The following is a 17,218-nucleotide window of genomic DNA, read 5'->3' as shown; positions in this document are numbered from 1 at the left end:
AATAAAGTAAACTATTACTTTATTTTAAGAGAATACTTTATTATTTTTATTTAATTTGACTCAAAACTGAAATGGCAAAATGATTGAGAATGGCAAATTTCCATTCTGCAAGACTGATACCACCTTGTATTAGTAGCATGGTATGAGCAGATTAATCAGACAAAATCATGTACCCAGTCATTAGGTGGGTATTTCTCATCAAGTCTACTTTCTGTAGCGTGCACCATTTTTTGGTTATTTTTTCTGTTTTTATATTATAGGTATTATTCTTATTTATCCAGTCAGCAGAAAAGCTTTCAAGTCAGCAAAGATGGGGTTTCAAAATGTATTCTTCCCAAATATCTTAAGGTAACAAGCTATTATCTTCAGAGACTTACCATAGTACCCACTTATATGAACCCTCAAGCCTAAAGATCACAAGTTGCTTCTTAAGTGTAAGTTCTCATTGCAAAAATAAAGGGAAAATAACTGACAGAGAAGAAAGGAATTTGCCCTTTTCAAATGGTCTTGGCCTCTGTAGATTTGAAATTCCAAAGAAAAGAGAATGTGAAACTTGTTATCTGGCAATCAAGCAACAGCTCTTTCTTATGCTTTTGAAGCTGAAGCTAAATTTTATGTCTCATTTGTACCCTATTTGTTAAATGACACATGTTTTCCTGGCTTTAAAAACTGGGACATACTTAATTCCAAGTTCAGTAGTATTATTCCCTTTAAATAGATTCAAAATGCTAAATCCCCTTTTACAACTCAGGCACTCATTCAAATCAAATTCTGCCTGTTTTTACAATCAGCAGCAAACTGATTCTAGTGAGTGTTTCACAGATCCCCAAAATCTTGGAGAGCTACACACATATTGGTGATGGATAGGATACACATATGTACAGTATTTATTAGATTTTCATTAACATATATCCATTCATGTACACAAACTGGCATAATTCACATTCTCTTTCTTTTAGTTCTACATATATGCATGGGAGAGGAAAACTTTTTCCTTCCAATGTTTTATTGAAAATTCTGGATTGGGAAAGACCCAAATATTTGTATCAATGCATAAGTTGCGGCCATTTTAAGGATCTCCTTTGAATAAAAATTACCTGAATTATCTGCTTAGTGGGATATACAGTAAGAACATTATCATTAAAACAATATGTCCAACATGCTTTAGCAATTTCAGAAGCACCTGAAATACTTGGATAATTAAGAGATCATATATTTGAAATAAAACCAGCAATTCAGTTGAAATATGATGCAAGGAATAAGGAACTGGATTTTTACTTTGGCAAAATCAATGGGCCCAAATTTTAAGAAATGTTAAATATATGACTTATGATCTGGGAATTACATCAATTCATCAGAAAACAATGTTTCCTGTCTATGGCATTTCACAAAGAACATTTAAAAACATATTTTCTGTCTGCACTGTAAGAAATTAAGTGGCTTCTGACATATGTGTTTGATCTATTCTGTTATGACTCTTAATTATTCATCAACACATATGCTAACACAACTTGGGGGAAACACACAGTACTTAAAATGTGAGTGTGAGACAGAATTGCATTCTGGCTTGGGTTCACCTATATTAATCATTCCATTAGGAACATAGAACATAGTTTAACAAGGTTGGAAGTGTCTTCTAGTCCAAGTTCGAGAAGGAGATCTTAGACATTATGGACAAATGGTTGTCCTTTTTCTTCTTGAAAACCTCCAGTGATGGAAGCAAGCTGTTCCATTGGATAAATTGTTCTCACTGTCAGGAAATTTCTCCTTAGTTCTAGGTTGGATCTCTCTTTAATGATCTTCTATCCATTAATTCTTGTCCTGCCCTCAGGTGCTTTGGAGAATAAGTCAACCCCTTCATCTCTATGATAGCCACTCAATTACTGGAAAACAGCTATCATGTCACTAGGGGAGAAAAACTAGAGTTCCCTTTGTTAGACTAGACCAGGGATGTCAAACTCAAGGCCTGCAGGCCAAATCCGGCCTGTGGGGTACCTAATTCTGGCACATAGGGCAGCTGTGGAAATGGCGAAGGACTGGCCCGCGGTGTCTCTGCAGTGAAAATGGAGTGTGTTCCGGACTAGCAGGCTCGAAAACCTGCAACTCTGATTGGCCTGCTGATAGCCGATCGTGATTGGTCGCCATAGACTGATGCGATTGGCCAGTAAATGGGCTGCCGTGATTGGCCCTGCCAAGAGCGGCAAACTCAAATCGCCTTCATTGGCTGCCTAGCCGCAGCCAGCCCTATATAAGGGGCTGCTGCGGCTGGGATTAGTTGCTCAGATCTGAAGTCACCAATAAAGAGCTGTTGTTGCTATCTGAGTCTTGCCTCCGTTCTTGAACCATCCTCCCAGATCCAACACTGGCGACGAGGATGGGATGCGGAGGCAACGAACTCTATTGATTTGAACTAGCTGAAGGACCACATGGCTGACAGAGCACAACGACGGTGACATGGCCAGCAGCGCTATACCACCCGCCCCATTCAATCCAGCTAGCGAGGACTGGGACTCATATATGGACCGATTTCAAATGTTCCTGGAGTCCACAAACCTCAAAGATGCCATGCCCAGCAAGAAACGAGCCGTTTTTCTAACCCATTGTGGGCCAGCCGTTTTTAAGATGGCTAAAGCCTTAGCGAAGCCAGCTGAGGTTAAAACCATGGATTGGGACACCCTTGCTCCCATCCTGCGCAACCATTACGCCCCAGCCGTGCCAACTCTCATTCGCAGACACGAGTTCTACCAGAGGGACCAGCGTGAAGGTGAGAGCGTTGGGGATTTTGTGGCAGACCTGAGGAATCTGGGCAGTTTATGTGGCTTCGTCAATCTCGAAGAAGCCATGAGAGACCACATCGTCCTTGGCCTCAGAGACCCAACCGTCCAGAGCAAGATCATGGCCAAGGGAGACATCTCGCTTGCAGATGCCATAGCAGATGCCACCGCAGCTGAAGCCACTCGTAAATCAGCAGCACGAATGCGTCGAACCAGCGGAACCAACCGCCAACCCACCAACGATGCTGGGAAACCTCCAGACAAGTACACATCAACCACCCATCATGAAGATGTCGAGTCATCCTCAGACAGTGAGGAGGAAGAAGTCCACAGACTCCGGTCAGAACGTGAGCAACGAGACCAGCGGGGTCGTAAATCCAACTACCAATGCGCCGGATGCGGGGGAAACCATCCTCGATCCGAATGCAGATTTTTAGACGCCATGTGTCATTTTTTGCGAGAAACAAGGGCACATCGCGAAGGTATGCAGAAACAAGAGAAGTTCCAGCCCCAGACAGAGAGGGAGCAGCCCAAAGAGGAATGATGGCAACTCCACCACACAAAGGGACCGCCCTAGCAACCAGTGGAACCGTTACAGCAGACCCCGAAGGTTTAACGGCACACCCAGACGAGAGGAGGCTCATCAAACCATCACCATCGGCCACGCTTCATCACTTGATGCTAAAAAAATCTGAGTAAAGGTCACCACTGAAAACAAACCGTGCATCATGGAAGTCGACTCTGGGTCATCACTATCCATGGTATCCTGGAAAACACTCAAGCAGCTGATTCCCAACATCCGACGCCAAGACCTCAGCAGTCAGAGACTCATACTGAGAGACTATCAAGGCAACCGGATCCCAGTCGCAGGTACCCGCCATTTCCAGGTCTCTTTCAAGGGACATAATGCAATTCTACCACTCACCATTGTAGACAGAGACCGGCCAAGTCTATTGGGCCTTCAGTGGTTCACGCCATTAGGAATCGGAATGGCTGGCATCCATCATACTGAAGACGATAACTGGGAGGCGGCCCTCATCCACGACTTCCGAGAAGTGTTCAACGAAAGCCTAGGCAAGTACAAGGGGTCCCCTATTTCATTTAATCTTCGCCCCGACATTGCACCCATTCTCCTAAAGCCACGCCGAGTTCCCTTTGCTCTCAAACCCAAAATTGATGAGCAACTGGACAAATTAATTGCATAAGGCGTGTTAGAGCCCATTGACCACGCCCGATGGGAGACACCAATTGTCACCCCCATAAAGGCTGACCGGTCCTTGAGAATCTGTGGTGACTACAAGGCCACCCTCAATCATGCGCTACAGCAGAGCGCCTATCCAGTACCAGTCGTTCAGCATCTCCTGCATTCACTTGGGGGGAGCAGAATATTCGCAAAATTAAATCTGGCCCAAGCGTATCAACAGCTGCCAGTTGATTCCGAGACTGCAGAAGCCCAAACTATAGTCACACATCGTGGTGCATTCAAATGCAACAGACTCCAGTTTGGCGTAAGCATAGCCCCAGGCATCTTTCAAAGCCTGATGGAGAGACTATTACAAGGTATAAAAGGGGTCGTGCCCTATTTTGATGACGTATTAATAGCAGCACCCACAAAAAGTCAATTAGAGAAACGCCTCAGAACAGTCCTACAGAGGTTCAAAGATGCTGGCCTCAAGGTTAAGAAGGAAAAGTGCCAGCTTTGCACAGAAAGGGTGGAGTTTCTTGGCTACCTCCTTGACAAACAAGGAATCCACCCTACAGAAAAGAAATTGGCAGCTATCAAAAATGCCGCAAGACCCATAAACAAAACTGACCTCCAAGCCTTCCTGGGACTTATTAACTTTTATAACATCTTTCTACCCCAGAAGGCGACTGTTGCTGAGCCCCTTCATAGACTACTCGATAAAAGGGCCTCCTGGATTTGGGGATGTCGGGAGGAACACGCCTTCCAGCAAGTAAAAGACCTCCTTACCTCTAAAGCAGTACTAATTCAATATAATGAGACACTTCCTTTGACTGTTACTTGTGATGCCTCATCATTTGGGGTGGGGGCCATCCTGAGCCACGTCCCACCAAACGGCTCAGAGGCACCAATTGCATTTTTTTCAAGAACTCTATCAAAAACAGAAAGAAACTATAGCCATTTAGATAAGGAAGCCCTTGCTATTGTCTCTGCAATTAAAAGGTTTCATGAATATGTTTATGGGAGACCATTTTCTATTATAACGGATCATAAGCCACTACTTGGCATTCTGGCGGGTGACAAACCTACTCCACACATTCTCTCCCCCAGAATGACGCAATGGCCGGAATTTCTCGCTGCCTACGACTATCAATTAAAGTATCGCCCGGGGAAATCTATTCCTCACGCAGATGCCTTGAGCCGCTCACCACTACCCAAGCCACAGGAAGACCCAGCTCCCACGCTCCCAGTACTTCAAATAGAGACAATGCCCTCGCCTCCACTAATGGCCCAAGACATCACCTTTGAAACCAAATAGACTCTTGTTTGGCACGAGTTCTTGGCTGGGTGGAGAGGGGATGTCCAGATTACGACCCTAAGGAAATATTTAAGCCATTTAAAAACAGACAAACAGAACTTTTTTCACAAAGAGGGTGCATTTTGTGGGGAGACCAAGTTGTTGTACCAACTAAGTTACAAAAAAGGGTCCTGCAAATGCTACATGATGGACACCCAGGCATCGTGCGTACGAAAGCGCTGGCAAGAAGTTACGCCTGGTGGCCAGGTATGGACAAACAAATCGAAACCTGGGTTGCCTCTTGTAACAGATGCCAGGAAAACCACTCAGCCCCACCAAAAGCTCCACCAGCAGAATGGGAAACACCCAGGGGTCCCTGGTCTCGCATTCATATTGACTTTGTGGGACCTACAAGAGGCCACACTTTCTTAATAACTGTAGATGCGTATTCTAACTGGCTTGAGGTCAATAAAATGAAAGCAACCACTACTGAGGCAGTCATCAAAAAACTGAACAGACTCTTTGCCACACATGGCCTACCAGATGTCCTGGTCTCTGACAATGGGCCCCAATTTACTGCCTTAGCCTTTGAACAGTATTTAGCGGAACGGGGCATCCGACATGCACTCACATCGCCGGCTCATCCTGCGGCGAATGGTAGGGCTGAACGAATGGTTCAGTTTACAAAGAAAACCCTGCAGAAAATGGAACAAGGTAACATCCACGACAAAGTCACTAGAATGCTGCTCCTGCAACACATCACACCAAACAGCATGACCAACAAGAGCCCAGCTGAACTCCTGATGGCCAGGAAACTCAGATCGCCTCTAGACCGCTTGCACCCTGCCTACACCCCGGAAAAGCCCCTAGGTTCCAGCAGCAAGCACCGTGCCTTTAAGGTAGGAGATCTTGTATTCGCAAAAAAAATTTCTGGGGATCCCCTCTGGATTCCTGCTCAAGTAACTCAAGTTACGGGTCCCCGCTCCTACCGTCTACTCACCACTGATGGTAGAGCGTGGAAACGCCATATTGACCAGCTACGCTCCAGACTGACCACAACTTCCACCCCTGACCCTAACATTGACACCAGGGGGGGAGGGGAAGCCGTGAACTCAGAATTAGAACCAACACCTGTTTATTCTGAACTAACACCGAGATCACCACACCATAGCTTGCAACACTCACCAACTGTAGCTGAGCCTGGGCAGACGAACGCTTTGCCAAGAAATGGCAGCCAGGCAGGTTCAGTGAGCCCAGGGAGCCATGGCAGTAGCAACGAAGCTGAGGACTCTATCACCCCGGGGGCACCAGAGGAGAGCCCTGACCATGGCACCGGTTCACCGTTCCTGCTTGATCCAGCAAGCAGTCCATGTGAACCCGAATTTGAACATGGACAAATGGAATTGCGTAAGTCAGGTAGACAGGTGCGAAGACCTGCCTACCTGTGAGACTATATTACTCCACCCCTTAAACGGAACTGAGAGGGGAGGGGTGTTCCGGACTAGCAGGCTGGAAAGCCTGCAACTCTGATTGGCCCGCTGATAGCCGATCGTGATTGGTCGCCATAGACTGATGCGATTGGTCAGTAAAAGGGCTGCCGTGATTGGCCCTGCCAAGAGCGGCAAACTCAAATCGCCTTCATTGGCTGCCTAGCCACAGCCAGCCCTATATAAGGGGCTGCTGCGGCTGGGATTAGTTGCTCAGATCTGAAGTCACCAATAAAGAGCTGTTGTTGCTATCTGAGTCTTGCCTCCGTTCTTGAACCATCCTCCCAGATCCAATAGAGTGTGCCCCCCTAGGCTCCATTTTCACTGGCAGAGGGCTTCAGAAGGCCATCCAGGCTGAAAATGGGGCTGGTAGAGGGCTTCAGGAGGCTGTCCAGCCAAAACGGGTCCTGGGGAAACAAACTAAAAACAAAACAAAACAAAAGGGGAAATGTTTCCCTTTTGCATTTGAGCATCCAAGAAGGGACTCCCCAATCTGTATGGCATCTCTTTTAAGTTGTTAGCATGCTTTTTGACCCTGCACACTCTCCATGACCTGCACAGCATCTATCAAACAACCTCACACATCCCTGCACAGCATTCTTATGTGTGCTGTGCCTCTTTATTGACCTTCTTCCACTCTCCTTTCCAATTTCTTGCTCCTTCCTCCCACCTGAACTGTGCTTCTCATGCACCTTCATGCACTCTCCCCCACCCCTCACTATCTTTCCCACATGCACTGCACCTCTTGTGCACTCTTACTACCCCACCTGATGTATAACTCCTCTTTTGCACCCAATTGTGCATCCCTGTATGTCCTCCACCTGTGCCTTTTACACACACCCTTGTGCACCCTCCTTGCCTTCTTCAACCCGCACAGCACCTCTTGTGCTCCTCTTACAGCCTTTTGCACCCTCCCTAAGCCACACCATGTTTCTCATGTACCTTACCCAACTCTCTTCCACAACTTCGCCCACCCCTTCACCTCTCCACTGCTGGTCTGTGACTTGTAACATCTTGCTGACTTCCCACCTGACTTTGCTTAAGAACCATTGGATTCAGTTAACCAGGCCTGCATGGATTTTTGTTGATAAACAATGTGGTACATTTTTTGACCATATCATTTAGCAATGGAAATTCTGGTCCCAATTGCTGCCATAAGAAGTTGAGAACTATCTGTAAATTCTGGTGGTCACAGTGGGGTGCAGAGCCCTTGCTGATGGACAACTCCCTCGCATACATACACATGTGCGTGCACGTGCACATACAAATGCACATGCATGTGAAAGGCTGGCAAATGGGGCATGGAGAAGCTGGTGCAGATGTGGCGAGGGCTGCCTATAGGAGGCAGCAAGCATGTAAGGGCTGATGTCCTGGGTGAAAGGGAAGTGCTCAGAATGCAGTCCCCAGGGATGCCAGGCTCCACGCACTCCAGTAGTGGGATTAAAATTTTTTTTACTACCAGTTCTGTGGGCGTGGCTTGGTGGGCATGGTGCGGCTTGGTGGGTGTGGCAAGGGAAGGATACTGTAAAATCTCCATTCCCTCCCCACTCCTGGGGGAAGGTTACTGCAAAATCCCATTCCCTCCCCACCCTACTAACCTGCTTTCCAGCTCCGTTCTCCTGTGCAGGGCAACAAAAGAAGACCCAACCAATCAGCTGGGACTCGGGAGGCAGAGAATAGATGGGGGCAGGTCCAGTCAGAGGTGGTATTTGCCAGTTCTTTGAACTACTCAAAATTTCCGCTACCGGTTCTTCAGAACTGGTCAGAACCTGCTGAATACCACCTCTGGAGCACTCGCCACCTCTGTGCACATGCCCAACCAAGGAATGCCATGGATCCGAGGTGGCACCATGGATCTAAGGCTGGCCTTGGTCTGGCCTGGATGGCTGTCCCCAGATTGCAGATCAGCGCCCTTTTGGCCTGGGCCAGGCTGAGGCTCCACAGACCAGTCCTTCACTGTTTCTCGGGCGGCCCTGCGGCCAGATCTAACCACCTCGCGGGCCTTGAGTTTGGCCTCCCTGACCTGGATAGTTGAGATTGTACACTCACACAAGGGTTAGCCAAGACTAACAAGTCATAGATGAGGTCAGATTAAATGTAATCCACTGCTGAAGAAAACAGCAATCCATTCCACTATTCCCTCAAGAAAACCAAAAAACAACAAGGCAGTGCCAACATGATACATGATATAAATATCCAGTGAGCTGCTGCGAGATAGGAGAAACCTAGTACAAGTAGCACTGGTCCAATGTTCTATTTTTTCCCTTGAATAACAGATAAAAGAGTAAACAAAACTTTTGTACTTCTCATCCTAAAATTTGCAAGTCACATTTGTATACACTGATTAACAGGGCTAACAGCTATCAACATGTAGCATTTATTTTCTGGTTCCTAAAGCTCATGAAGGTAATACAGAGAGAAGTTCTTCTGGGATATTATTGCTATTAATACAATCTTGTATGGATGGCCTGTACATACCCATATTAACATTCAAATCATCCTAAACTATTACAATTGCCTTAGCGGTTTTCAGAATTATCTCAGTCAGGATTTGTTCTAAATTTACATGTATATTGGAAAGGTAATAAAGGGATGTTTGGGGAAGGAACCCACAGCACTACATATCTTCCCACCCTACCACAAATGCACTCTTACCTGTGTTTTGAAGTTCCACTTCAAAAATGCTGCTTTCCATCATAAGCGGTCTTAAGTGCTTCCAAGCAGGTGGTCTACAATACTTGCTTCTACAGGTATATAATACTTGATTCTGCCCATCCAGCAGTTGATCACTGCCCAGTGCAGCCATTTTCCCCTGGGCTGCTGGCCCCTTATGTTCTCTGATGGTCATCAACAGTGGTGGGATTCAAATTTTTTTACTACTGGTTCTGTGGGTGTGGCTTGGTGGGCGTGGCAGGGATACCGTAAACTCTCCATTCCCACCCCACTCTAGGAGAAGGTTACTGCAAAATCCCATTCCCTCCCCACCCTACTAACCTCCTTTCCAGCTCCGTTCTCCTGGGCACAGCAACAAAAGAAGACCCAGCCAATCAGCTGGGACTTGGGAGGCAGAGAATAGCTGGGGATGGGGCCAGTCAGAGGTTTTATTCTGAACTACTCAAAATTTCCGCTACCGGTTCTCCAGAACTGGTCAGAACCTGCTGAATACAACCTCTGGTCATCAACTGTCATTTTTATTCATGTTCCTGTAACTGATATAGTTAATTCAATAAGGCAATTGTCCCCAACCCTCAGGCCATGAATCAGTGCTAGTCTATGGGCTGTTAGGAACCAGGCTGTGCAACCAAGCAAAGCTTCATCTGTGCATGTGCAAGGTCTAGGTAGCATATAAAACCACTCCCCATTCCCCCAGCCCATGGAAAAATTGTCTTTCATGAAACTGATCTCTGGTGCCAAAAAAGTTGGGGACTTTTAAGTCAATGGGTTTTTTTTCCACATATTTTCCCATCCTCTCTAGAGGTTCATCACACCGTTCATTCTTATAGCCCACAGCTGGTCCCTTTTGGTTTCTGCTGAAAAGTGGGTAACATCCTTCCCATTTACAGTATTGTTTCCGCAGTATTGTAAAGCTTCCGTTTCCTCTACCCTCCACTTTAAATCTTTAAATACAGTGTGTTCTGTATTAACATTCTTGTAGACTCGCATCCTGATTGGTCCACCCGGACCGCAACCCGATTGGTTCACTGAACGCCTGTGATTGGAGCGCTGAGAATCTACCGCGATTGGCCGAGCCGATCGCGGGAGATTCAAAGCGCTGCCATTGGCCGCCGAGCCGCCGGCCGGCTGTATAAAGCCAAGCGGCTCGCACACGTTAACAGTCCTTGTTCAGAAACTACAATAAAGAGCTGATTGTTCACTTTCGCGTCTCGCCTCTTATGTGACCCGATCCACCGATCTAACACTGGCGACGAGGATGGGATCGTGAGGCGAGGACCAACTAGCACGTGGCAAACGGTGATCAGCGCCCTGCAAAATGGCCAGCACCCTGCCGCCCGCTCCGTTCGACCCAGCAACCGAAGACTGGGAGTCCTACATTGACCGCTTCCAGATGTTCCTGGAGTGCAGCAACCTCAAGGACGCCAACGGCCAGAGGAAACGGGCAGTATTCCTAACACACTGCGGGCCCGCAGTGTTCAAAATGGCCAAGGCGCTGGCGAAGCCCACCGACGTCAAGGAGATGGACTGGGCTGACCTCGAGCCCATCTTGCGCCGCCATTACGTCCCTACCGTGCCCATCCTCATTCGTAGGCACGACTTCTACCACCAAGATCAGCGCGAAGGCGAAACCATCGGCGACTTCGTGGTCCAGCTGCGGAACCTGGGAGGCCCCTGCGAATTTCCCGACCTGGACCAGGCGCTTCGGGACCGAGTCGTCCTCGGACTCCGAGACCCCGTACTACAGAGCCGGCTGATGGCCAAAGGCAACATCTCCCTTGCCGACGCCCTCGCCGAGGCTACCGCCGCTGAGGCCACCCGCCAGTCAGCAGCCCGGATGAGGCAAGCCAACACGACTGAACGCCCACCGACCAATGAAGCGACCCCAGCCACCGCAAAGCCCGGGGAAACCAGCTGTCGGGAAACGACCACGCATCATGGTGACTTCGAACCCCAATCTGACACCGAGGACGAAGACATGGGTCGCCGGCTGCAGCAGGTGCCAAGAGTCGAGAGCCAACCCCCCTGCCGCCCCGGTCCTGGATTGGGAAACCCCAAGAGGACCATGGTCGCGAATACACATAGACTTCGCCGGGCCAACCAAGGGGCATACATTCCTCATCACCGTAGATGCTTACTCCAACTGGCTGGAGGTAAGCACTATGAGGGCAACAACAACAGAAGCGGTCATCGACAAGCTCAACAGACTCTTTGCAACGCACGGGCTGCCGGATGTCATAGTGTCGGACAACGGGCCACAGTTCACGGCACTGGCATTTGAAAAATACCTGGCCGAACGGGGCATCAGACACGCCTTGACCTCGACGGCTCACCCGGCGGCGAACGGTAGGGCGGAACGGATGGTCCAATACACAAAAAAAGCCATCCAAAAAATCAAAACCGGCGACATCCAGGAAAAAATAAACAAACTACTCTTCATACAGCACATCACGCCAAGCACGACCACGAACAAGAGCCCAGCGGAGTTACTGATGGGAAGGAAACTGAGGTCTCCACTGGACTGCCTACACCCCACCTACAACCCAGAGAAACCCCCGGACTCCTCCAGCCGGTACCGGGCATTCAACATCGGGGATACGGTCTACGCAAAGAACTTCACGGGAGACCCCCTCTGGGTACCTGCACAAATAACACAGGTAACCGGGCCCCGATCATACAGACTGCAAACGACAGACGGAAGGAGCTGGAAGCGGCACATCGACCAGCTACGGTCCAGACTAGCCGCCAACACCCCCGACGCCTCGGCAACAACAACCAAGGAAAGCAGAGAGGGAGGGGAAGCCTCAACAACCAAGCTGGTAAACGACGGAAGGCCGGAATCATCAACGGCACACCCCCCAACGCAAGCCGAACACCCCCCACCAGAAGACAGAAACGTTCAAATAAACCAGCCATACTCACCAGTAGACCTCGAACTGTCGCAGACGGGATCTTCACCTGGAAGGTACAGCCAAGCCAGCTCAACCAGCCCGGAAAGACCGAGCGAGAGCAACAGGAACCGCAACTCGACCAACCCAGGTAGTCCGGGCAGGAGCTGCGGTGACAGGCCCGGCTCACCCTTCCAGGCGGTTCCATCAACGCAGTTGAGAGCGACGCGGAGCCCGTCCGAACCGGCCGACGATCACACACAGACTGAACCGCGCAGGTCAGCTAGACAGATTCGGAGCCCCACCTACCTGCGCGACTACGTCACGACGCTGCGTCGGACGAAACCATGAGGGGAGGGGTGTTCTGTATTAACATTCTTGTAGACTCGCATCCTGATTGGTCCACCCGGACCGCAACCCGATTGGTTCACTGAACGCCTGTGATTGGAGCGCTGAGAATCTACCGCGATTGGCCGAGCCGATCGCGGGAGATTCAAAGCGCTGCCATTGGCCGCCGAGCCGCCGGCCGGCTGTATAAAGCCAAGCGGCTCGCACACTTTAACAGTCCTTGTTCAGAAACTACAATAAAGAGCTGATTGTTCACTTTCGCGTCTCGCCTCTTATGTGACCCGATCCACCGATCTAACACAGTGTATATATCTTAAATAGTCTACTTTTACTTTGTGAAGCTGAACTATCAGTTCATCTTTACTATGAAGTTTTTATAGTTTGACAGCAGAACATAGGAAGGAAGGAAAATTTACGTGGCTTGGCTTATCAAATTTATATGCCACCCAGTTTGCTATCAAATGAGTCTAGGCAGTTCACTGTACCATCAAAGCAATAATGGTGGAATAGATGAAAAATGTATGTGGGATGGAGATATGAAGGCGTTTATACAGTACTTGTAAATATAAAGGAAAAACAAAGAAAGTAAAGAGAATACAGTTATCCCTAAAATGTGATATACCCCGAAGCACCAGGTCTTGAAGTCTGTGTTTTTTTCATATATTGGATGGGCAATGACTAGTCAGCATCTGTACTGACCAATCCATTGCCATCACACTGGATGGGAGGTTTTAAAGTCAGCTTCGGATAGCTGGGTGGGGAATCCATCTTAGCTTATTTTCTAGGGTTTTTTTTATCATCTTCACTGATCTGTGAATCTGCTACAATTTCTCTGAAAGGCTCTTATAGCAATATCACTTGGACTTATATACCGCTTCATAGTGCTTTACAGCCCTCTCTAAATGATTTACAGAGTCAGTATATTGTCCCCAACAATTTGGGTCCTCATTTTACCCACCTCAGAAGGATGGAAGGCTGAGTCAACCTTGAGCCTGGTGGGATTCGATCTGCCAAATTGCAGTAGGAATAGCTTGCAGTAGTGCACTCTAACCATTGCGCCACTGATGCTCGTTATATTATGTTATGTTATGTTATGTTATGTTATGTTATGTTATGTTATGTTATGTTATGTTATTTTCTATTCAATTCAATTCTGTTGCATTGTTTAGAACTGTAACTTGTATGCAAAATAGGGTGGAGTCTAACCAAAGCAGAGTAAAGTAGAGCAATTACTTTGTGTGGTTTAAAATGTTAATTTCAGCAGATGCAGCTGTTTGCCTTTTTTGTAGCTACATTGCACTGTTGACTAACATTCAATCTATCACTCCAATATTTTTTTCATAAGTTTCACTACCAAGCCAGGTAACTCTATCTGTTGAAGAGAAAGCATATGCAAGTATGAAAATTCTTAAACAGGAACCCAGTCTGAGCAATGAAACAGGCTTATGAAGATTTATATAGGGGGGAAAAAGATAGGGATAGGCAGCAACACCCTACAAAGATGTTAGAGGGGGAAAGTGCCATGTGTGTGCTGAAGAACAAATGAAGAAGAAATCCTCAAGGAGTAAATTAAACAGTAAATCATCAATCTACAAAGTGCTTTGAGACCATATATTGTGAGTTTCTGAAGAATCAATGCTACTGAATTCACACTGTCACGGTTGAAAATCCATCTCAGCATGTCTTAAGCAAGACGTCTCTCTCCCTCACCCTACACTCTGTGGAAGCCACAAGGCTGCATTCCATAGGCCCCTGTTTTCAATCCAGATGTTCAAACTTTCATTTCTTTCCCCATCCAGCTAAGTTCAGAAGGCTTGTGGAGCCAAAAGTAACTTTATGAAATTATGTAGGGTGTGTATGGAAATTATTAAATATTCATAGGTGCTTAAAAATACACAAGAGCATTTATTTTCAAGTTTTTCCATGCTGAGGAAGGTATTTACTGTGGAATGGCTGAAGATATCACCCATTATCTATTTGTAAAATGTATGCTAGTACTATGGTAGTAATACATTTTTGTCTCATTTCATCTAGTAATAGGAAAACGTTCCAACAAGGAATAAGTGTCATTTCTGTAAATGGAAATTGTTGGGTCATCTACCCATTTACTCCATTTTTGTTGCTGCAAAGTTATGTATCTTTTTCTCGTATATATGATGAAGACAACGCTGGACTAAAGGAGCATAGCTCATTGAATAATTTCTGCCTTAATAGAAGATTTTGCTCTATTTTTAAGTTTTCTTATTAGAAAATATTAAATATAAATGTACCTATGATGTGGCCTTATTTCTGTTTCCTAATGCACATTTTTATCCCATGCATTTCCAATTCATGTTTTTTCAATGAACTTTGATTAAAACTGACCAGCCATAGTCATACATGTATATACACAATCATAATTCTAAGGATGTTAGCCTTATCTATCAAAATGATTTGTACGAAAGGGAAGGTAACTTTTTCCTGAATTTCTTGGCATTGCTTCTTATACAAAACTTATACAAAAAATAATTCTTATCTGTATAAAATGAGAATAAGTAATTCTTGTTTTCTTGGCTCTTTGGTAGAAGGCCATTCAATACAGAAGAATCTATACATTCTGGGCTGGGAATGGGAAAACTTAGGAAAGAGAATTGGCAAAATGATAATATATAATTCTAATTATTGGACAGCACTCTGAATATGGTTGGAAAATATTTTTTGAAAGATTTAGTGTCTAGAATTTTTGCTTGCCAAATACTCCCTTAAGGAAAAAGAGAGACAACTGTGTGGAATACGGTAGTTATTCTTGGTACATCACAATCACTACTCCATTTAAAAGAAACTCAGATTTACCATCGCACAGTTTTAGATACAAGATGAAATGTGCACACAGATAATGATACACACGTGGCCAAGTATTTCAAAATTGTTGCTATTTGCAAAGTGATCTCTCACCCATTACTTGTCATCAACAGCTAAACTGCAAAGAAATCAACAATTATAGGATAATAAACAGAATAAGCAGCCCCTTCAAGTACACTGGATATCTTCAAACAGATGCTGGATGGTTATCTTTATAAAAAAATTGTCATTGATGTGTGGCTACAGAAATATAATGAATGAATGATCGAAAAAATAAACGAACAAATGAATGAATGCTATAGAGGATCTTACACTGAGTTGGGGATTAAGCTAAATATCTTCTACAGGCAGTCTACAAGAATGGTTTCTTTTCTGGACAGTCTTACATCTGTGAACCAAACTGAACAATCTGATTTGTTTTTTGGCTCCATTAATGTATTATCCTCAACACTATTAAATGGGAGGTTTCATAAAATCTGGCAAAATAAAAGAAATTGTCCATGTGGCTAGTATGAACCCCACATGTTAGTGTGTGTATTTCCTTACTGTCCCTTTCCCAAGAACTCACAATTTGGTAGTCCCAAAGGTGCTTTTTAAAAGAGGCAACTGGACCTTCTGGTTTTTCTTTGAAGACTTTTCACTTCTCATCCACAAACTGATCTAATAAGTCATGAAAGATGTCGTGCATAAAATGCATAAACACAGGAGCATTGGTCAAGCCAAAAGGCATCATGGTACACTTGAAATGACCATACCGCATCCAGAAGGCCATCTTCCACTCATTGCTGGCATGAACTCGGACCAGATTGTAGGCCTCCCCGCAGGTCCAGCTTCATGAAGATCTTAGCTTGACGAAACTGCTCGATCAGTTCAGAGATGAGGGGAAGCAGGTACCAGTTTCGTACTGTGATTGCATTGAACTTGCGGCAATCACAGCACAGGCACAGCTCCCCCGACTTCTTGACAAAGAGCACCAGTGCAATCAATGGGGAGACAGAAGGCTAGATAAACCCTTTTCACAGATTATTCTTGATAAAGTCCTGCAACACGGCCAGCTTCGGTTCCACCAGGGAGTATATCCGATTCACTGGCAATTTAGCATCGGACAGCAAGTCAATTGGACAGTCATACGACCATTGCGGGGGCAACTGATCCACCTCCTTTTCCCGAAACACATCAGCATAGTCCACCAATTCTACAGGTAGATCCAGGTCCATGGGCGTAGCCACACCCCCTGCACAGGCATGCATGCAATGAGTAGCACACTTCTTGCAAGGGAACTGCACTGCTCCAGATAACCAGACAATCTGAAGATCATGGGCCTGTAACCACTCCAACCCCCAGCAGCACTGGAAAGTGTGGTACTGCAGCAACATAGAACAGGGCTTCCTCCACGTGCTGCCCAATACTCATGTGAAGGGGTTTGGTTGCAGCAGCCATAGGTCCTGAATGAAGGAGCTGACCATTAATTGGCTCTACCAATACCAGCGGTGACACCTGCTGCTGAGGAACCCCATAGGCTGGTCGCTGCCAGTTTCATGCCACTGCTGATGTCATTGCTTTGGGTGCCTTAGCAGGACACTTGGCTGCTGAAGAGCCTTGGCTGCTGCAATACAGGCATAGGCCTTCATGGCAATGCCAATTCTTTTCGGATTGGATCAGGTGAGGTTGGCAGCCCCCAACTGAATGGGCTTTTCCAGAGGCACTACCAACAGTGGCACCATCTT

At 46.4% G+C, this 17,218-nt stretch overlaps 1 protein-coding gene across 1 annotated transcript in view; it reads right to left on the bottom strand.

Annotated features, from left to right (window-relative positions):
* YIPF2 (Yip1 domain family member 2) overlaps positions 1–17,218 on the bottom strand; it is a 453,467-nt gene that overhangs the window by 80,318 nt on the left and 355,931 nt on the right. The window lies entirely within an intron of this gene.

This window comes from Pseudonaja textilis, chromosome 2, assembly GCF_049901715.1.
Source record: "Pseudonaja textilis isolate UNSWEBS1 chromosome 2, rPseTex1.2, whole genome shotgun sequence".
Taxonomy (NCBI): Eukaryota; Metazoa; Chordata; class Lepidosauria; order Squamata; family Elapidae; genus Pseudonaja; species Pseudonaja textilis.
The sequence above is the reverse complement of the archived record's forward strand: the minus strand, read 5'-3'. Positions and strand labels throughout refer to the sequence as shown.